The sequence below is a fragment of the Labrus bergylta genome, chromosome 7 (genome assembly GCF_963930695.1).
Source record: "Labrus bergylta chromosome 7, fLabBer1.1, whole genome shotgun sequence".
Taxonomy (NCBI): Eukaryota; Metazoa; Chordata; class Actinopteri; order Labriformes; family Labridae; genus Labrus; species Labrus bergylta.
In genome coordinates this window covers 33,032,452-33,055,206 of record NC_089201.1, presented here as the reverse complement: position 1 = coordinate 33,055,206, position 22,755 = coordinate 33,032,452, and the positions used below count along the sequence as shown (strand labels likewise).

The 22,755-nt window shown below is 39.7% G+C and overlaps 1 protein-coding gene across 11 annotated transcripts in view; it reads left to right on the top strand.

The window, feature by feature from the left end:
- The window catches only part of LOC136179750 (NLR family CARD domain-containing protein 3-like), a 497,803-nt gene that overhangs the window by 346,643 nt on the left and 128,405 nt on the right, over positions 1–22,755 (top strand). The gene's annotated exons all lie outside the window — the stretch shown is intronic.

Below are 22,755 nucleotides of genomic sequence, written 5' to 3'. Positions count from 1 at the left end.
GGAGTTTGAACTTCTGCTGGATCTCCTTCACACACCCTCATCTTCTTCCTATCCTTCATATATTCACAGATATATGCATGTATTCAATTCATTAAACTTCCCTTAATCCTCCAAAGTCTGTCACAGAGCCGGCCCTAACCATTTTGGTGCCATAGGCATGATTTCTGCGGTAGCCCCTTAAATTGCAGCCAGTTTGACCACCAAAGACAATATTCATAGACTTCAAGAAAACTGGCATACATCTTTATATTTAACAGAATTTATTTATTTTAAAAATAAAAATACTTCTAAACAAACATGAATAAAATGGTAATAACTAATATTTCTTATAAATAACTACAAATAGGACAGCACTAAATATTTTAATAACAATTAGGCTGGGTGTCGTGAAAAAGTATGTGCCTGTTAAAGCAGCTTTCAGTTTGCAAACATTATCATGAATGACAATTAATTTAACTTAATATAGGCTACATGTCAGCAGAAAAGATGCATGGCAACGAATATATTCTATACCAGAACAGTTATATTTTAAATTATATACGCAGGGCAAAAAAATGATTTAAAAAATAATAATATTAAAAACTAATAATGGGCTTAGGTTACTTTCTGAGTCTCTCTCAGTCAGTGATTCGTGTCGGAGCTTCAGTCAGTGAACGAAACACTGAACGTGAACAAGCGAGACTGTGAGTCACCAGCCTCAGTAACACACACACACACACACACACACACACACACACACACACACACACACACACACACACACACACACACACACACACACACACACACTGTACTGACTGAAACACGATGGTTAGTGGATGTTAAAACAGTCAGCTGAGTTAAATTAAGTTGGATATAAAAGCCGTTTGTAAACTGACAGCAGATATAAAAAACACAAACATTAAATGTTCAATAATATATTTTTTTATTTATTATTTTACAATTTTGGAGACATGAGAGGAGAGGGAGGGCGGGCTTTAGAGACACAGAGCTCCTGACCGACTCCTCCTATTGGTTCAGTCAGTAGGTATCACTGACATGAGAGGAGAGGGAGGGCGGGCTTTAGAGACACAGAGCTCCTGACCGACTCCTCCTATTGGTTCAGTCAGTAGGTATCACTGACATGAGAGGAGAGGGAGGGCGGGCTTTAGAGACACAGAGCTCCTGACCGACTCCTCCTATTGGTTCAGTCAGTAGGTATCATTGACATGAGAGGAGAGGGAGGGCGGGCTTTAGAGACACAGAGCTCCTGACCGACTCCTCCTATTGGTTCAGTCAGTAGGTATCACTGACATGAGAGGAGAGGGAGGGGCGGGCTTTAGAGACACAGAGCTCCTGACCGACTCCTCCTATTGGTTCAGTCAGTAGGTATCATTGACATGAGAGGAGAGGGAGGGCGGGCTTTGAGAGACTCTTACGGTCTGGAGAGAGAGAGAGACGGGAGAGAGGAGAGAGAGTTGAGAAATGAACGACTCTTCTCAGTAAGTGATTCAGTTCAGTTCGTTCACCCAGATGATTCGTTTTAAACGAATCCTTCATGACCGACACATCACTAGAAGGATCGACAGAAATCAAGAAGGAACAAAGAAACAAAACAACTTTACGTTTCAAGCTTTTCCGTGAGAGAATACAGGAACACGTTTAGTCTAATGCGTGCAATGTATGTGTGGTTGTAAACAGCTATTGGGAACAGAAGATAAAATATTTATCAGTAAGAATCTGCCGATCTATGAGACCCATCCAAAAGGCCGATCTATTCACTTCAGTTACATTCTGTGTTTAAGGCAAATGTGCACACTACAGGTTTGCACTGGTATTCTGTGCACTTTGGAAGGTGGAGCAAACATAAAATGGAGGAAGCTAACAACAATTTCTTCAAGAAACAATGGTAGAAGCAGCATGGTCAGTTGGTGTAACTGGTTTGAGTCAATTGGTGTAACCAGTATTTCTCATAAACATATAATAAAATACAGGACAATTAAAGTGGATTAAAAGTAGTCCTCTATTGCAGTGAAATAACATGTTTGTTTTTTTAAAACAATTTTTACATAATTTGCCAAAAATTAATTAGAAAACAGAAAAAGTGTTTTCAGCTCTGTGTCCCGCTCACTATTGAAAAAGGGCATAACTTATAAATTTAGGGATAATCCTAATAAAATCTAATTTCTTGTGCTATTTTAAAATGAAGTAATTACAATCATGAGTACACTTACACTCACATACTCTAGATGTATAAAATATTCAATATTCTTAATTTTTCAGTGGTTACACCACTTGACATTTTTATGTCCATTCTGTCTTACCTTTTGAACAAAATGGTGTAAATGTCATTTTAAAAAACACAAAACCAACATGAATACAAATCTCACATTTTAATGAACCTGATGCATGCTTTCAAAGTGTGTTTTTAAAAGATTTTTGAATTGGTCATCTGAACAACCCTTATTTATCACTGACCCTTATTTTTATTTTTTGATTGTATTTTGATAAACTTTATTAATCCTTGAGGGAAATTTGTTATTTTTAGAGACATGCTTCTCACACACATGAATCACACGCATGCACAAACAGGACCTGTGGACATGCAATGGTGGAGAGATGTCAGAGTGGGGCTGCTACAAGCTGCTAAGCAGAGAGTGCACCAGAGCAGTTGGGAGTTTGGTGCCTTGCTCAAGGGCACCTTGGCAGTGCTCAGGAGGTGCCCTGACACCTCTCCAGCTACCAGACCAACTTCCAGATTTGGTCCACACTGGGACTTAAACCGGCGACCCTCCGGTTCCCAATCCAAGTCCCTACAGACTGAGTTACTGCCGCCCAAATGTAATGTTTCTTTGTTTCTTCAGCTTGTTGTACAAAGTGGAGATAGCGATGTATTAATAATATCCACATCTGTGATTTAAATGTTCTGCTTTGACTTGTGTCAACAACACCGGATAAACTTTTTTTCGGCTCACCGTGAGCCGTTTATCGACGGTCCTCTGTGTGCTGTGTTGCTCGTCAATACAAAGCACCACACATCCGCGTGTCCACCTTTAATACAAAAGTATAGATGTCAAACTGTTTGCAGGGGGAAACTGAAATTTACAGAGCAAATAGTGAAATAGTAAACGGATGCCGTGTGGACAGCCAGTGTGTGCGACGCCACACAACATATTAAATAGTAAAGGTCGGGTAAAAAATCAATACAGTATTGTATCGCGATATTTTATGTGGCGATATTATATAGTCTCATGGCAGCCAAGTATTCATATTTTTAATATGATGTTTTATTTATGCTTTTTTATTTTTTAACTGTTGAAGGGGTTTCACAATTATTTTTGAACAAGTTGTATTGTTAAGAATTCATGTTCAAGTTCAATTAGACTGAAATACAAATAAAAAGACTGAAGTGAGATGAACAGACTGAGAGTTTTATCTTATTTGACAAAATGATTCTTGATTTAGTTTAGTGTAGTGGATATAATATGCAGTTCAAAATATATTGTATCGCAATTCTCAGCATATCGAAAAATGTTTAAAATCGCAATAGAATCGTATCGTGTCTCAAGTATCGGGATAATATCGTATTGTGGGGACTCTAGTGATTCCCACCTCTAACATACAGCGCTCACTGGTTGTTGTTAGAGGGGGAGTGGCCTATTCAAGACAGGGCATTCAAAAAAAAAAATGACACCTAGGCTGACTACTTTCATAAAACTGTTTAGGTAACATTAACATCCTCACGTCAATTGATTCACTCGTTATCCAAAACATTTTAATCAATTATATATTTATAATAAAATGACGTAATCCAATGGCAGTTAATGTTCGAATACTGTTATTATTTTAATTATTTTTATATTACGTGTTCAACATCTTCTAAGATTATACAAGAAAAAAGAGCAGATAAACAGTTGAGCATATGTCAGTGAACTATGAGGGCAAAAAACAATAACAAAATAATCTTTCATGAATCATAATCAAGGTAAACTGTTCAATTAATCGTGATGTTGATTTGAGGCCCAGCCCTATCACTCAGATCAACTTCTACTATTCTTCTTTTAATGTTTCTAACATCTAATAGACAATTAAAAAGTTATCTTTCACAATGAAATATTGACACGTTATGACCTGTTTCTGTCTGAAATAAAACATACATAAAATGTATTTTAAAAGACTGAAATGACTTCCTGTTTGTGCCCACCTGAACAACTTTAACACTGACTTCTTTTCACTCAGATATTGAATTGGGATATAACGCCAGTGTATTTATTTTACACCATGAAGATACATTTTCCTCTGATCCATGGATCACATGTTGCCCGGTACCATGCGGGGTGATCTGAACAGATCATGGATCATCTGGGAACTGTTTCTCCACACGTCTGACATCCACAACATTGCTGAAGGGAGGTGATCCCAGCTTACTTTTTGAAGTTTTCTGACTGACTATCTCAACCTAGTTAGTTTGAATTAATGCATTTTACTGTGAGCTCAGCAGAGAGGTCATGAAGAAACCTGATCTGATGATGGTTAACCATTCATTTCATTTCTAGTAACAAGGGGAGGAGAAACTCTGAGCTGATATGGGTTTCCAATAAAACAATAAAACTGAAAGTTTCTGTCAGTCGGAGCTAAGACTCCATTTTGAGTCGACAGAGCAGAAGGACAAACATCTGAGACAGGGTGAGTTTAATTCAACATTATTATGACTTTACTGTTAAAACCTCAGGTTAATATTGAGTAATACACTTTGAATAGAAAAGCAAAGGAAACGGATCAGATACAGTACGGGATCAGCTCTGTGAATGTGGAGTACTTGTTGTTTCTCAGCTTTTGTTTGAAAAGTAAAGTCAAGTAAAAGTTGTGTAGCTAAAAATCTAAATCGTCCTTAATCAGAGATGTTTGTCATGACTCCTGCGGTCTAAACTAGCAGTCAGCGTTACTGGTTTTCTCTCAGATTAAATAAAGTCCTGAGGACGACAGTGCTTATGTTCCACACTATTTAATTTTATAAGCTAGATATTCTCCACTTCCTCAAAGTAGACATTAAAAAAAAATGCATCCTAATAAAATGTAATCACTAAATACAGCCTCAATAAAACATCTATCTGAGCAAAGGTCGGTTTTATGACGTGGTTTGATCCCTACAGGCATGAAGGATGTTGTTTTATATCCCTCTAGATATAAAACTGTTGGTCCAAAGGTCATGATTTCTGTTAAATATTAACATATTGCTTTAATGTTTGAGGTTCAAGACCTTGTTATTGTCATTATTCAGTGCAGGATTGAAGAGACACAGGAAGGATAATTGAAAGACATTTATATTAAATCCTAAAACTAGACCAGGGTCAAATACCAAGCAGGGAGTCACATCAGACGGACAAATAAGATGAAGATACAAACAAGCTGCACTGATGAGTTGGATCAGGTACTAAAGGAGACGGGAAGAGAGGCAGAGTCACATTAAGGATCACTTCAGGGGGCGCTGGTATCCAAGTGGTTACTGCGCACGCCCAATTAATCCAACCTGTGGTTCTTTCCCACATCTCATTCCCCACTCTCTCTCTACCTGCTTTCTGAATCTCCAATAAAGACATAAAAGGACCACAGTAAGGACCACCGCCCAGGAAGCTGAACTACATTAGTTTTGTATTTCAGCTGGATGTCAGCGTGGTACTGTAATCTCTGTTCACTTTAAATCTAAGCCTGCTGTACGGGTTGTGCCTGTTAGTATTTATTTTCACATAATCATTCACTTGAATCATTTAGTGGATATATCATTTTAAATCTGTCGACCATCTAAGGGTCATTGGTTTAGGTCTGTGTGGATGTAACAGTTTGTATAAGACTCTCATAGCAGCAGATCTATTTTTGGAGAGGAGCCGAGTGTATGTTGTGAGCTTAAATGACTTGAATGTAGATATCTGACAGTTTCAAGTGAAGGTAATGTCACCTCTCTAGCCTTTTAGAAGTCTTCCCAAATGGTAAAAGAATTTGTAGGCTGTACCAGCTAACAGAATATAACAGGACCGTTAACATGAAAAGTTTGTCAGCCATTTGTGTTCTGTTGCTGTTGTCTGACCTCGGCCCAATAAATTCTAAGATAAGCCACTGTCTGTTTCACCATTTCATCATTGGACATTTACAGCAGAAACATCATGGCGTCATGATGTTCTTACATGCTTTTATATTTTGATATCTTTTTCTCTATATGGGTAATGTGCAATATATGTTGTGTTTTATACATGGGTCTGTACTTTTCTGTTGACATGTCGATGTGTTTTTCTATTGTTTTTATGGATTCTACTGTGAGGCCGCTGAATGTGTGCAGCACTTTGAGCCCAAGACAAATGTCTGAAGTTATAGTATTTACAGCTGCTCCTTTGAGCCCAAATCAACGCCACAGCGCGCTTCTTTTTATCATGTTGGACTTGAGACAGCGAGGCGTCAGTTTAAACACACCTGAAGCTGGTTGACCCGCTGTTAAAGAGATGCTAGTCTGTGCTCTGTTAATCATGTTACACCAAGCAAAGCCATTCCAGCATATAGAGCACCATTGTGACCCTCGCTCTGTCACTGTGGTCGGTAGGTTGAGCAAATTCACCCGCCACTGCAAAAAGACACCCGTATGTGACGAGTGCTGATTTCCAACCCTGTTTTATACACTTCTAGTTGTACAAATGTCCTAAAGGTCATGGCTGCTGTTAAATACTAACATGTTAGTTTAATGTTTAAAGTTTAAGACTCAATGTCTTGTTATTGGCATTATTCAGGGCAGATCAGACGGACAAATCATGTTAGGATCAAAACAAAGTGCACTGAGGTGCTGCATCAGGTACTTAGGCAGACAGGAAGGAAGAGAAAATCAAATGAAGGATCACATCAGGTAATGAGATGTGGACACTTGACCATTTCTGTCTTTCACATTTTTCCTGCTTGTGTCTCACCTGTTTGTTATTTTGTCCTCAGGTTGTTTTACCTGCATGAACGTCTTTTATTGTCCTCTGATCAATCTGGAGATCAGAAGATGAGTGATCGAGGAGACAAAGAGGAGGACAGAGCAGAGTCTCCTCTGTCCAGCTGTCTCTCTATGAAGAGTGACCGGTCTAAACATGATCCTCTAAACTTCAGTAATGACCCAGGACCCTCAGATCAGAAGATGAGTGATCGAGGAGACAAAGAGGAGGACAGAGCAGAGTCTCCTCTGTCCAGCTGTCTCTCTATGAAGAGTGACCGGTCTAAACATGATCCTCTAAACTTCAGTAATGAACCAGGACCCTCAGATCCACAGTAAGAGAACTTTTTTTAATCACCAAACTGTCAAGCTAAAAAAAGAGTCCTGAACACCATAATGTGTTGATTTTCTTGTTTTTAATCATCAACCTGCACACAGTGATCATACAGAGAAAGTCACTGAACTCATAACAACATACTAAGGATTATATATATGTATTATATGTTTATAGATAAGATAATATGATTTCAGTATTGACTCTTTGGTTGTGTATCTAGTCGTCTTCTCTGTGATTCTGCAGGAAGAAGTCTTTTAAACTGATCCTGAAGTTTAGTGAGATCTGCTGTGATCGTTTTCTTTCAATCATTTTTTCTGTTGTGTCCACTCTTTGTTTGTCTTTTTTTATTTTTTTAACATGACTACACAATGAGATCTTTTTTTTTTAGTGAAGTACCGTAACAGCCGGTGTAAGATGCACTTTTAATACCTGTTTTTTTTTCATCTTAAAAGTTGTCTGGGTCTTATACAAAGGTGTAACTAATATACCAGTATAAAGTGTTGACACATGAGCCATCATTACCGCGGGTGCAGAAGTCACCATCACTGTGTGCGACCGGACGTGATTAAAAAACCATCCTCATTCATTGGGTCTGATTTACTAAAGGTTTGTGTGTCTTAAAACGTGTGCAAACTTGATACCACCAGCAAAAACTGTGTTAACTGATCTACTAACGGAGCGCAGTGAGGATTGAATCTTTCATATGAGCAAAACACGCATTGACCATTTAGTACGTTTGACTTAATGAATATTCAATATGGGGCGTTTCTGCCTTAGAAAGGAGAAAATGCAAATAAGTTAAGTTAGTACACGCATTGTGATTTACCAAGCCTGACAAAAACTGAGGTGATTGTGACGGTGTCTGAATTTAACACCTTTGAAAAGAACGTGCTAACCCAGGAGACCAGTGTTACACACAACAGGCTGCTGTTATTGAAGTTAGGAGGAGACATAGGCTCAATCAAAGAAGGCATACAGATCACGTTATTCTCCACACATGTTAATATGTTTGGAATGACAGCAGGAAACACCATGATTAAACTATATTGTTGCCTATTTAAACAAAACTGAACATCCACAGCCTCTGCATTCTAAAGAATTTCAACATTGACATTTATTTCTTCCTGTTTCCCTCTTCTCACCAACATTTTATTTTAAACTTGGGATTTCTTTTTTCTCGGGCTGTGCGTCTCTCCCCCAGCTCGTGCGCTCCTCTCCATAGTGCGCTCGTCTCCTCCCTCTACAGCCCGCTGCTGCTACGCTTGGATGGGGGGACCTCACCACTGCTTGTACCCCCGTCTTCGATACCTCTTTCCAGAGCAAATTTTCTGAGTAGATCACCCAAAAATCACACACTCACCAAACGTGCAATTTTTTGGAGTGAACACACAGTTTAGTACTCTTTACTTGGGACCTTAGTAAATCAGGCCCTCAGTGTATTAAGAGCTGAGTGCACGCTGTTCTGGGAAAGACAGCGACACAGACCAGTCTGGCTGCGCTACTTTTTCAAAACGTTTCCCTCAAGAGGTCATAATAATGAATTTACAGAAAACTGTAGGATATTGTTCCATAAATAAACCTTGTTGAACGCTCTTTTGATTGAAAGAGTCCTTTATTAAAGTTAAAGAGAAACAAGCGGAGTCGGGCAGAGAGATCACAAGCTAGGAGTCTCTGCTTCACAACTTTCCCTGCAGGCTGAGAGCTCGACTACCGTACTGTAGCTGGTAGGAGAGCAGACTCCACAAAGAGAAAACAGACTAAAAGGGTGACAGAGCTGAACAGTAACTGCAGGTTTTGGACTTCGCTGAACACAATAAAAACTGTAACGCAGGAAGACAGTGTAAACTTTATTTTCTCTCTGAGAGACCTTCAAAAACACAGCGCGTCTTATACCAGTACAACTTATATTTAGGATTTTACGTTTCATGGTCATGACACAGCTCCTGCACATGCTCAGTGTGTAGGTCATGACACAGCTCCTGCACATGCTCAGTGTGTAGGTCATGACACAGCTCCTGCACATGCTCAGTGTGTAGGTCATGACACAGCTCCTGCACATGCTCAGTGTGCAGGTCATGACACAGCTCCTGCACATGCTCAGTGTGCAGCTCTCTATAAAGCTGATTAATAACTTTTCAAAGGTCTCAGGTCTCATCCTAAATATTAAACATTTGAACTTATGGTTGTTAAAGATTGTAATGTTCCCCATATTTGTAATAATCCAGTGAATCACCAGGTCACATACCTGAGAGTAGTTATCACCAAGGAGCAAAATATAAGGTGCACCTTAAATTTGAATCCCATCGTTGATAAAACTCTTGTTTACAAAGAGATTTATCTCTGAGACGAAGGACCTTGCTCTCAAAAGCTGAGGGCATTTCCAGACTCACTAATCCGGCTCTATCTTTGGATGTTGACTAAAATGTAACCAACAGATTTGATTATATGTTGTTTAACTTTCTGTGGAAAAACAAAATACATCATGTTAAAAAGAACGTGACAATAAACAGGAGTCAATGTGGGGGCTTGAACTTTTTAGACTTCACAGCTCTTAACATTCAAAGTGAACAGGCTGAGACATTTTTAAATAACCCAACATCTCTATGGAATATGATTCCTAATTATGTTTTTTCTAAAGTTGGTGGCCTGGAATTTTATTACTGTGCAATTATAATATCAGTAAAATCCCAATCAAACTATCCAACTTCCATAAACAGATACTCTTGACTTGGTCTCTCATCTTGAAACATAACTTCTCTCCACACAGATATTACATCTGGAACAATAAGGACATTCTCTACAAAAATGAATCCCTGTTTTTTGAAAACTGGTTGAAAATAACATCACACTTGTAGGTCAGTTATTGGACTCAGATGGTAGACTCTATGGTTACACAGACAGACTTCTGCACATGCTCACTGCGGAGGACATGGCACACCTTTTTAAAACACTGCTTTTTGTGTCTTTATTTGATTTAGTCCACCACTGGTTTCTAAATGTCAGTCTCAGTTTTCACAGCTTTATGATTTCCCTTATCTCCACAGAATAACAAAGGGGTCTGTTTCTGTGGAGGAGCAGCTGTCCAGCTGTGCTTTGTGTCAGGGCCTCCTAAGAGATCCAGTTTCTACCAGATGTGGACACTGGTTCTGTAGACAGTGTCTCACCTCATACTGGGACCAGTCTACTTCATCAGGAGAGTCCTCCTGTCCCCAGTGTGGAGAACGATCTAAAATAAGAGGAGGACTGCAGATATCCAGTAAGTCCAGCACTGTAATAAGTAAGACTGAAGTCATTGTGTCTAAAAACAAGACAAAGCAGTTAGTATTTTCATTGATATATAGTTCAATGAAACATTTACATTTTATCTGATTCTTGCTGTCAGTTTATATTCAGTATATTGTATTTCTCTTAGCAGCACACATTTATTACACAGATGTTTTTGTGTCATGCAGTTTGCTTAATGTGTAATAATAAAAATTCTGTATTTGATCATTTTATAAATCCAGTCTCAGGATATGTTTCTTCTCTTTCAGTAGATAGAGGTCTGCAGGAGGTTACAGATGAACTTAAGATCAGTCTGAGGAAGAGATGTGAACATGTGAATGAAGGAAGTGATGAAACAGGAAGTAGAACCCTCCTCAACAGGATCTACACTGAGCTCTACATCACAGAGGGACAGAGTGAAGAGGTGAACACCCAACATGAGGTGAGACAGCTTGAGACAGACTCTAAAAAGAAGACCCTCCATGAGACTCCAATCAAGTGTCAGGACATCTTTAAAGCCTTACCCGACCAACAGAACCAAAAGACAGAAGCTCAACCCGACCAACAGAACCAAAAGACAGAAGCTCAACCCGACCAACAGAACCAAAAGACAGAAGCTCAACCCGACCAACAGAACCAAAAGACAGAACCTCAACCCGACCAACAGAAACATGAGACAGAAGCTCAACTCGACCAACAGAACCAAAAGACAGAAGCTCAACCCGACCAACAGAACCAAAAGACAGAAGCTCAACCTGACCAACAGAAACCCATCAGAGTGGTTCTGACAAACGGCGTCGCTGGTGTTGGAAAAACCTTCTCAGTGCAGAAGTTCACTCTGGACTGGGCAGAGGGCTCAGAGAACCAAGACCTCAGTCTGGTGATCCTGCTTTCATTCAGGGAGCTGAACTTGATCAGAGATAAGGAGTACAGTCTTCTTGAGCTGCTCCATGTTTTCCATCCAACATTACAGAAGGTCACAGCAGAGACGCTCGCTGTCTGTAAACTGTTGTTCATCTTTGACGGCCTGGATGAAAGCAGACTGTCGTTGGACTTCAAAAACAGGAAGGTTGTTTCTGATATCACAAAGAAATCACCGTTAAACACACTGTTGACAAACCTCATCAAGGGGAATCTGCTCCCCTCAGCTCTCATCTGGATAACTTCTCGACCTGCAGCAGCCAATCAGATCCCTCCTTCATGTGTTGACAGGGTAACAGAAGTACAAGGCTTCACTGACGCCCAGAAGGAGGAGTACTTCAGGAAGAGGTTCAGTGATGATGAAGATCTGTCCAGCAGAATCATTTCACACATCAAGACATCCAGGAGCCTCCACATCATGTGTCTGATCCCGGTCTTCTGCTGGATCACTGCCACAGTTCTGGATCACATGATGAGCAGAGAGCAGAGAGGAGAGCTGCCCAAGACCCTGACTGACATGTTCTCACACTTCCTGCTGGTTCAGACAAAGAGGAAGAAATACAAGTATGGAACATCATATGAGTCCTCGGGAACTGAGGAACTCACCAAATCTGACGGGGAAGTTCTTCTGAAGCTGGGGAGGCTGGCGTTTGAACATCTGGAGGATGGAAACATCATGTTCTATAAAGAAGACCTGGAGCGTTGTGGTCTGGATGTCACAGAGGCCTCGGTGTACTCAGGAGTTTGTACAGAGATCTTCAAAACAGAGTGTGTGATCCTCCAGAAAACAGTCTACTGCTTTGTTCATCTGAGCGTTCAGGAGTTCATGGCTGCAGTCTACATGTTCCACTGTTTGACAAACAGGAACACAGGTGTAGTGAAGGCTTTCCTTAAAGACATCAAAATAATTTTTCAAACTCCTAAAAGTAATGACTTATCCCTGGAAGTCTTCCTGAGGAGTGCCATGGAGAAATCCCTGAAAAGTAAAAATGGTCACCTGGACCTGTTTGTTCGCTTCCTTCATGGCCTCTCTCTGGAGTCCAACCAGAGACTCTTAGGAGGCCTGCTGGGTCGGAGAGACAACAGTCCAGAAATGATCCAGAGAGTCATCAACAACCTGAAGAAGATGAACAGTTATGATATCTCTCCTGACAGAAGCATCAACATCTTCCACTGTCTGACAGAGATCAACGACCTCTCAGTACATCATGAGATCCAAGAGTTCCTGAAGTCAGAGAACAGATCAGAGGAACTCTCTGTGATCCACTGCTCTGCTCTGGCCTACATGCTGCAGATGTCAGAGGAGGTTCTGGATGAGTTGGACCTGAAGAAGTACAAGACATCAGACCAGGGACGACTGAGACTGATTCCAGCTGTGAGGAACTGCAGGAAGGCAAAGTAAGTCCAGATGTGATTAAATATGATGCGATAATACAGCACACCGCACTATTGAGCCACCTTGGATCACCGCGGCAGCCCTAATCACAACGTCATTAACCAAAGACTGGGATAATGTTGAATGCTGATTTAAAGGTTAACTCCTGCACACGGTCTATTAAGTAAATCAAGAATATTTTTCTTTGTCTTGATTTAAACCGCTCGGACATTTTTGTTTTCCTCCTTCATGGACTCGAGCCAACGTCACCAGATTAAAGTCTGACGAGTTGTGTTAGCGTGCGTGGAAAGGGACATTTGATTAGTTTTTCTGTCCTCACTTTATGCTGATGTAAAGGGTTAAAAAAACGTGTATATAATTCATTAAAATGTGTTTCGTCTAAAACTAAAAACAAAGGTTATCAAAAAGTTAAAAATGGATTACAAGATTTGAAAACTGTTCAAAGTCATTGGGACAGTCAGAACAAATGTTAAAAAGTTATTGAGTTAAAAAGAGACCCCAGTATATCTTTTTATGTTTATGTGTCTAAAATAGCTATTTAGAGCCGAATTCCAGCGCACTGAACTTGTTACGATGTTATTGCAATCCTCAATCAGGTCACTAGAGGGCGCATAGCGCTTGTGAGGAGCATAATACCCCAAAGAGGCAAGTTCTAAACTGTGTTGCTTCTTTGTATTTACATCCAGAAACTTCTTCTCTGGCACCACTAGGCCAGGTCGGGGGAGCAACACTGACAGTAGAAGAACTTAAAGTAACACCATTAACCAGATAACTGTTTAGTAAAAGTGACATGATTACTGAAGTTACCAACAGTAATACCTTACATCACGTTACAGACAGAAGGTGGCCGGGTGGAGAAAAAAGTAAACCGGACAAAATAATACATTTTGTTTTTGTTTTACACACATTTGTTCCAGTACATTTAATTGTGTTAGTAAGGTATTATGTTCACCTTTATTTTTTTTTAAAGGAAGTCGTGTCAGCAGACTGGGGACTCAATTGATGTTGTTTGTTGTCACAACCTTCTTGCTCATCTCTTAACTGCCCCTTTATTACAACTTTACAAACTCAAAACAAGAATCCATCTGAGAATAATTAATTTGCTATAAGCTTCAAAAACAAGATTTCTTTCTCTAGTTAGCTTTGACAAAGTTGAGCATGTAACGGGGGGTTAGGGGTAAATAAAAGTAACGTAACAGAGTGATTTGGGACAACAAACAACATAAATTGAGTCCCCGGTCTGCTGTTTGTTCTGCTCTGACTCTATGAGCAGATTGCAGCTAAATGAGTTAGCCTACATGGCTACAATGAAACCTCGTTCCAGCCTCCAAATAGTAAACTTAAAGAACTGAAATAAACTTTTTTCTCTGTTAAAAAGCGAGACAAAGAGCATGTCAGCATTTTCTTTATAAGTTGAAACATTTCCTGTCATTAATAGTCTATTACTTGAATACTATAAGCCTTGATTTGATATTATGTATGATGTAATGACGTATACTCAGGGTCTGAAATTAACACCCGCCAAATGCATAGATTTTCTTGTTGGCGAGTAAATTTCAGAGAGCTATCCGCCACAGAGCGGGTAAATGTTTTACCCATCATTCATGTTTAACTATGCTATACTTTATTTAAAACTAGGATACAAGTATTAAACACATTTGATGTAGCTGCAGCTACTTTTCCCTGCTCCTCTCTCTGCTGTCTTCATGACGGAGCATCACGGAGACACACACACACACACACACACACACACACACAGACACACAGACACACACAGACACTCACACTCACACACACACACACACACACACACACACACACACACACAGACACACACACACACACACACACAGACACACACACACACACACACACACACAGACACAGACACACACACACACACACACACACACACAGACACACACACACACACACACACACACACACAGAGAAACACACACACACACACACACACACACAGAGAGACACACACACACACACACACACACACACACAGAGACACACACACACACACACACACACACAGAGAGACACACACACACACACACACACACACACACACACAGAGAGACACACACACACACACACACACACACAAAGACACACCAACCTACATTGCTGCACACACACACACACACACAGACACAGACACACACACACACACACACACACACACACAGACACTCACACTCACACACACACACACACACACACACACACAGAAACACACACACACACACACACACACACACACACACACACACACACAGACACACACACACACACGTTTACAAGTGATGGAAATGTTTGTTAACTAAAGTGAGTTCAGATCAGCTGAACCTCTGATGTGAAAAACACAATTTGTCAAAATATTAAGACATTCCTTTAAATAACATATTATGTACCATTAATGTCATGACAGGTTTTCTAACTGTGGACTGTCAGAGACTCACTGTGAAGTCGTGGCCTCAGCTCTGAAGTCCAGCCCCTCCCATCTGAGAGAGCTGGACCTGAGTAACAACAATCTGCAGGATTCAGGAGTGAAGCTGCTGTGTTCTGGACTGAAAAGTCCAAACTGTAGACTGGAGACTCTGAGGTAAGACAACAGGTTTAATTTCTCTGTTCAGATTCATATGATGTGAAACTAAACTGTAGACTTCAGGCTGATAATCAAATGATCCACACTGAGGATCTTAATGCTGAAGTCCATTTTCTTCTTCTGTGGTTTTATCCACAGAGTGGTAGCAATTTAAAGCCTTACATTTTAAACCTAAATATATATAAAAAAATAACTTGTTGTATATTTCACTCTTTACCACCTGAACAGCTGATTTTTAGATAAATTCTGAATAATTAAACAAAGAAAAACAGTGATTCCAATTTCAACCATCAGACGTAAAAATAAAGTCAAACACTTGTTTTGTCTGAGATGTTTGTGACACTGTGAGATTCTCAAACTTCCCGTAAAATCCGGTGTATAAGACGCACTTTTAATACCTATTTTTTCATCTTAAAAGTCAGCTGCGTCTTATACACCGGTGCGACCAATATACCCGTATAAAATACATTACAGCGGGGCAGCAGCCCCTATCACTGCGACCTGGGTGATTAAAAACCTTACAGTCTATGTTAAAAACACATCCCCATTCATTGTGTATTGAAAGCTGAGTGCACGCTGTGCTGGGAAAGACAGCGACACAGACCAGGCTGGCTGCGTGACTTTTTTCACATCTTTTCTCCCTCACGAGGTCATAATCATACATTTACAGAAAACAGTGGTATGTTGTTCTGTAAATAAACCTTGTGGAGTTCTCTTTTGATTCAAAGAGTCTTATATTAAAGTTAAAGAGTGACCAGCGGAGTCAGGCAGCGCGACTTGCAAGCTAGCAGGTCTGAGCCTCACAACTTTCCCTGCAGGCTGAGAACTAAACTACCGTACTGTAGCTGCACGTTGTAGACATCGCTGAACACAATATAAATCCTCACGCAGGAAAACAGTTTTTTTTCTCTCAAAGAGACCTTAAAAACAGGGTGCGACTTATATTCCGGATTTTACGGTAAACAAAGAAAAAAAATCATTCCAATTTCAACCATCAGATGTAAAAATGAAGTCAAACACTTTTCGTTGCAGACGATCGTCTTTTCTTTTTTTTTAGATTTAAATTGGATTTCCAGCCTGGAATATGCACACAACCACATTGAAAAACTTGAACAGTCAAATAACTCACTTCAAACTTCCGTCAGCTCACTTACCGAAAAAATGAACTCCGTCACAAAAGAGAAGAAAATCATGAAAGAAACTATCCTGGACATTCAAACTAGAAGCATGCGCGACAACCTGATCTTCTCCGGCATTCCCGAACACCCGAACGACAACCCCGAAAACCTGCTGAAAAACAACTCAGACTCCCACCCGCCATCGTTAACCAGATCACCTTCCACCGTGTCCACCGTCTCAGATCTCATTCCAATAAAGCACCCCGACCCATCATCGCAAAACTGGAACATTTCAAGCACAAAATACTCATCAAAAGCAAGAGAAGGGAACTTAAGGACACACACTACGGACTAAATGACCAATTCCCACGTGAAATAAATGACCGGCGAAAAATCCTCTACCCTCAAACAACAGAGACTAAATAATAGACGTGTCAGCTTGGTTGTTGACAAACTCTACATAGAAGGACAGCTCTACTGCGACTCCAAAACTACCCCATGGCTCTTCTAACCCACATCCCACCTGAACTGCAGTGACTAATGAATCTTTGACTACATCTTTAACCTCTCCTACCTCGCTATTGTCTCTCCAAAAACTCTGATCTTCTACAATGAAGGTCTATATGTGTATTGTTTTTGTTATTTTATTTACTCCCTCCCTCTCCCTTATATGTCAGCAGAACACACACACACACACACACACACACCCACACAGACACACACACACACACACACACACACACACACACACACACACACACACACACACACATACACTCTCTCACTCACACACACACACACACACACACCAAGAAACCCTCAACATTCTCACCATAAATCTAAATCATGGCTCCACTTAAATTCCTAAACTGGAACATCCGTGGGATTGGCTCCCAAGCTAAAAGGATTAAAGTATTCAATCATCTAAATAAATTAAAACCAGATATATGCCTTCTACAAGAAACTCACCTGACAAAATCTAACAACCTCTGCTTAAATTCAACTGAATTCTGTCAGATATTTTCTGCTTCTTATAATTCCAGACAAAGAGGTGTATCCATACTGATCCACAAGAAAATATCACAAACTAATTCCTCCACCATCATTGACCCAGAAGGAAGAAACATCATCTTAAACACGTCCATTAACAATACTAATTTTACTATTGCAAATATTTATGGACCCAACACAGATGAACCCTCTTTCTTCCATAGATTCTTTACATCATTACATAACTTCACAAACTCAAAAATAGTAATCTGAGGCGACTTTAATACAGTCCTCAACCCCACAATAGACCGCTCAGGAACTGGAAGCAGAAAATGGAAATCCACAGAAACAATAATACAATACATGGAGGAGCTTGGACTTGGCAACAGTTGGCGACTTAACAACCTAACAGCAAAAGAATTCACATATTTCTCACCACTCCATCACTCTTTCTCCCGTATAGATTTTTTTCTCATAAGTAAATCAGTCATACAGGACATAACAGATACCTCAATCCATCCGATTATAATAAGTGACCACACTACAATCTCCTTACATCTAAACAGCAAGCAACTCCATAAACAACCAACCAGATGGTAATTCAGTCTCTCACTACTAAAAGATCCAAACTTTGACACAGCTATAAAGGAAGAGTGGGCATCCTTCATGGACATTAACGACACTCAAAATAACTCACCATCACTTATCTGGGAAACCGCAAAAACAGTTATTCAAGGAAAAATCATTTCATATTCATCTCACAAAAAGAAAACAGAGATAGCACATGAGCACAACCTAGAGCTTAAAAGGAAAGAAACAGAAACGATCTATGCACAAACGCCAACAGAAGAGAATCTAAATAAACTTAGGAAATATTAATTAGAAATGTCAGACATAATAAATAAAAAAACACAATTTCTAATCCAACAACTCAAACACAAGCACTATGAATATAGCAACAAATCAGGAAAATATCTTGCATATCAGCTACAGCAAAAAAAGGAAAAAAATACCATCCCAGCTATACAAAACCCAGCGGGGAAGCTTCTCATATCACCAGATGAAATTACAACCTTTAAAAACTTCTACCAACAGCTGTACACATCAGACACAGAACCCAATTCAAAAGACATATATGAATTCCTTGATAAACTAGACATACCAACTTTAACAAAAACTCAAGCAGGAGCATTTGATAAACCACTCACAAAAGAAGAATTCTATTCAGCACTAAAGTTAATTCCCCCTAACAAAGCACCTGGACCTGATGGCTTCCCCGCTGAGTTTTATAGACATTTCTGATCAACCATTTCACCACTATTCATCAGAATGACAGAAGATCTAATAAATTCCGGAAAAATCCCTTCACATATGAACACCGCCAACATCTCAGTAATATTGAAACCAGATAAAGATCCTACCCTCACCTCCAGTTACCGCCCAATATCCCTCATCAACACAGACATAAAAATAATTAGCAAAGCACTATCCACAAGAATCGAAATATTCACTCCATCCATAATCCACATTAATCAAACAGGTTTTATTAAAGGTAGACACGCAGACTATTCAACATAATTCACCAAGCAACACAGACCACAGAAGAAACAATAATAGCTTCTTTAGATGCTGAAAAAGCATTTGACCACGTAAACTGGATAGTTTTACTTGCTACACTTCATAAATTTGGATTGGGAAAGTCATTTATCACCTGGGTCAAAACACTATACAACTCACCAAGAGCAACAGTCACAGTCAACGGTCTAACGTCATCAAGCTTCACACTGCACAGAGGAACAAGACAAGGATGCCCACTCTCTCCCTCTCTATTTGCAATATACATTGAACCACTTGCTGCAGCAGTCCGCCAGAATAATCTCATTAAAGGTATACAATCACCCAATGTAACCCACAAGATAAGTTCATATGCTGATGACTTCATACTCTACCTACGAAATCCACAAATCTCACTACAAGAAACAATGAATCCTTTCAAAAAATACTCCAAAATCTCTAATTACTCAATAAACTGGACCAAATCGACACTGCTTCCAATCTCTGTAAGGAGGTGGAACCCGGCAGCCCTACCACTACCCATTCCCTCCACCACTGATACTATAAGATACCTAGGCATCAATATCTCCCCCAAATTGTCAGAACTTATACCATTGAATTCCAATCCACTTATCAGAAATATAGAAGACGACACGACCAGATGGATGAATCTACCGGTATCACTCATAGGAAGAATAGCAATCACAAAAATGACCATACTTCCCAAAATAAATTACCTTTTTTCTATGATCCCAGCATGTCCACCCCCCACATGGTTCAGTTTGGTGTTCACTTCAAACACCAAAAAATACCGGAGAACTAGATGCACCAAACTTCTATAACTACTTCCTGGCAAACCAGTTACAAATCATAACAAAATGGATACTCCCCACTGAACAATCCCACCCATGGCTAGACATAGAACAGGAACAATGCAAAAACATACCCATATCAACCCTACCATTTATCAGCACTTCAAGTAAACATCATAACTCCTTCAAAAATCCTCTCATTGCTACAGCCCTAACAGCATGGTGGAAAGCCCACAAAATAATGAAGACAACACCCACACCCTGTAAGAACACACCAATATGGAACAACCCAGACTGTCTTCAAAACAAAAAACCACTGAATCTCACCACCTGGAAGGACAAAGGTATCACCCAGCTTCAACACAGAATTCAAAACAAAACCTTCATCCCCTTCAAAGAAATAACTCAAAAGTACAATATCAACAATAAATCTCACTTCCAATATCTCCAAATCCAATCTATCATAACACATAAATTTAACCTCAAACAAGACTACATCGAAAATTCAACACTAGCAGACACAATACTAAAACTCTCAACACCCACTAAAACTCTATCTGAACTATACAAACTCATAAACATTGACCATACAATATCTCTCCCCACAGCAAAATGGGAAAAAGATTTATCAACAACAATAGACCATGACACCTGGAACATAATCTGCAACAATACCTGTAATGAAGATAATAAAACTAAACTCAGTTGGGACACTAGTCTGTTGCTTTCCACTGGATTCACTCAGGTGTGTCGGCCAGAACACCACTTCAGGCCTTATTCCAGAATATGAATAACAAGAGGGCAGATTTGGTTGAATGGCTGTTTACTTCTTCCTCATAGTGAAACAAAATACAGGCATCTCAGTGGCCATTCAATATGACAGAGTATTGGGTCTTGTTGTGGTTTTCTATAAGAAAAAGAATAGCAGAATATATACTTAAGGAACACATCTGAATGCTTCATCTTACCTCTATAATAACATACAAAACACTATACAGTAATGTAATAGGTTATAATATGTAAATAAATAAAGGTAAGCTACATGTCTCTTTAACCTAAAGTATTAAGCACAGAAAGGCTATCGTAGGCTTAACAGTCATACAATCATTTCCCTATAAAAATACTACGATGCTTTTATTGTGAAGCACGGACATCAAACTTTCCTCCTCGTGCAGAGAGCAACACAGTTAGTAAGCATGTCGGGCCGTGACGTCAGCTAATTAGCATATCCAGAATACGCCGAACATCTAAGCTCTAAACTCTGGCTCCGCAGGAGTTAACAACTTTGCCTCAACATTAAAGAACACACAATGTCACATATAAGACTTCAGGTAAGTACTCACTCTTTTCATTCACGCACAACCAACTTCTGAAGTGATTACTCTGCACACTGATGGCTCATCTGTCATCGACTGATGCACACTGCTCATTACTACATGATGTAATTCTCTAAAATGACCAGCAGGTGACACCTCTTCCCTATTGAGCACAATATCATCACATTAAACTGAACAGGAATCAAACACTATTGTAACATAAAGCAAAAACCTTAACATGTAACTTTGGGGCCTTTTCTACAATACCTTCTCAATGACAAATAAACCTAATCTCCAACTAATTCAGTATAAGATTAACCACAGAACCCATATCACACTTAAGAAAAAACATCAAATGGAACTTTCTGAAACAAATAACTGCTCAGTATGCCCCCCTAACACCCTGGATGACTACATGCATGCAATCTGGCACTGCCCACCCATACAGCAATTCTGGAAACAAATCACAACTAAACTCTCTTTAATACTGAACTGCCGGGTTCCACTCTCCCCTTCACTATGCATCCTAGGAAACACTCTTTCAATCACACTTCCCAACAACCAAAAAAACACAATTCTCATTGGGCTCACTGTCGCCAAGAAAGCAATCCTCCTCAACTGGAAAAGCAGAAAAAACACACAGAAAACACTTTTGTCTCTGTCTATGCTGTGCATTGTATCGTCGTGTCTCCCCTGTCTCCTACATACTTTTGCTCTTGTCATGTCCCTCACTCGTCTTGTATTGTTCTGCATCACCTAATAAAAAAAAAAGAAAAAGAAATTTGTTGCCAACACTTTTATTAATCGATTTTTATCGCTTCGTTGTTGCAGCTCTAGACTCTTTCAATCAAAAGAGAACTCCACAAGGTTTATTTCCAGAACAATATACCACTGTTTTCTGTAAATGTATGATTATGACCTCGTGAGGGAGAAAAGATGTGGAAAAAGTCACGCAGCCAGCCTGGTCTGTGTCGCCGTCTTTCCCAGCACAGCGTGCACTCAGCTTTCAATACACGGGGAATGGGGATGTGTTTTTAATCACTCCAGGTCGCAGTGATAGGGGCTGCTGCCCCGCTGTAATGTATTTTATACGGGTGTATTGGTCGCACCGGTGTATAAGACGCAGCCAACTTTTAAGGTGAAAAAATAGGTATTAATAGTGCGTCTTATACACCGGATTTTACGGTATATCAAATGTGTTTTTCCCTCTAAATTAATTTAGTTTTTGCAACAAACTACTTTAATCTGTTCAATTTCTCCACACACGTGCACAAACACAAACACCAGGAGTACGCCTCACGTTTTGAAAAGTTCCTCTTGATATTCTGTTATTTATAGGAGTTCAGAATCAGCAGCAAGCAGCTGTATATTAACATTTTTAAAACGAAGCCATGAGAAGCTTCAGTTCTGATTAGTGCAAGATGCATTTACAAGAGGAGTGAGGACAGAGGACCTTCTCTCTCTTTCTCTCTGAAGCTGCACGGAGCCAT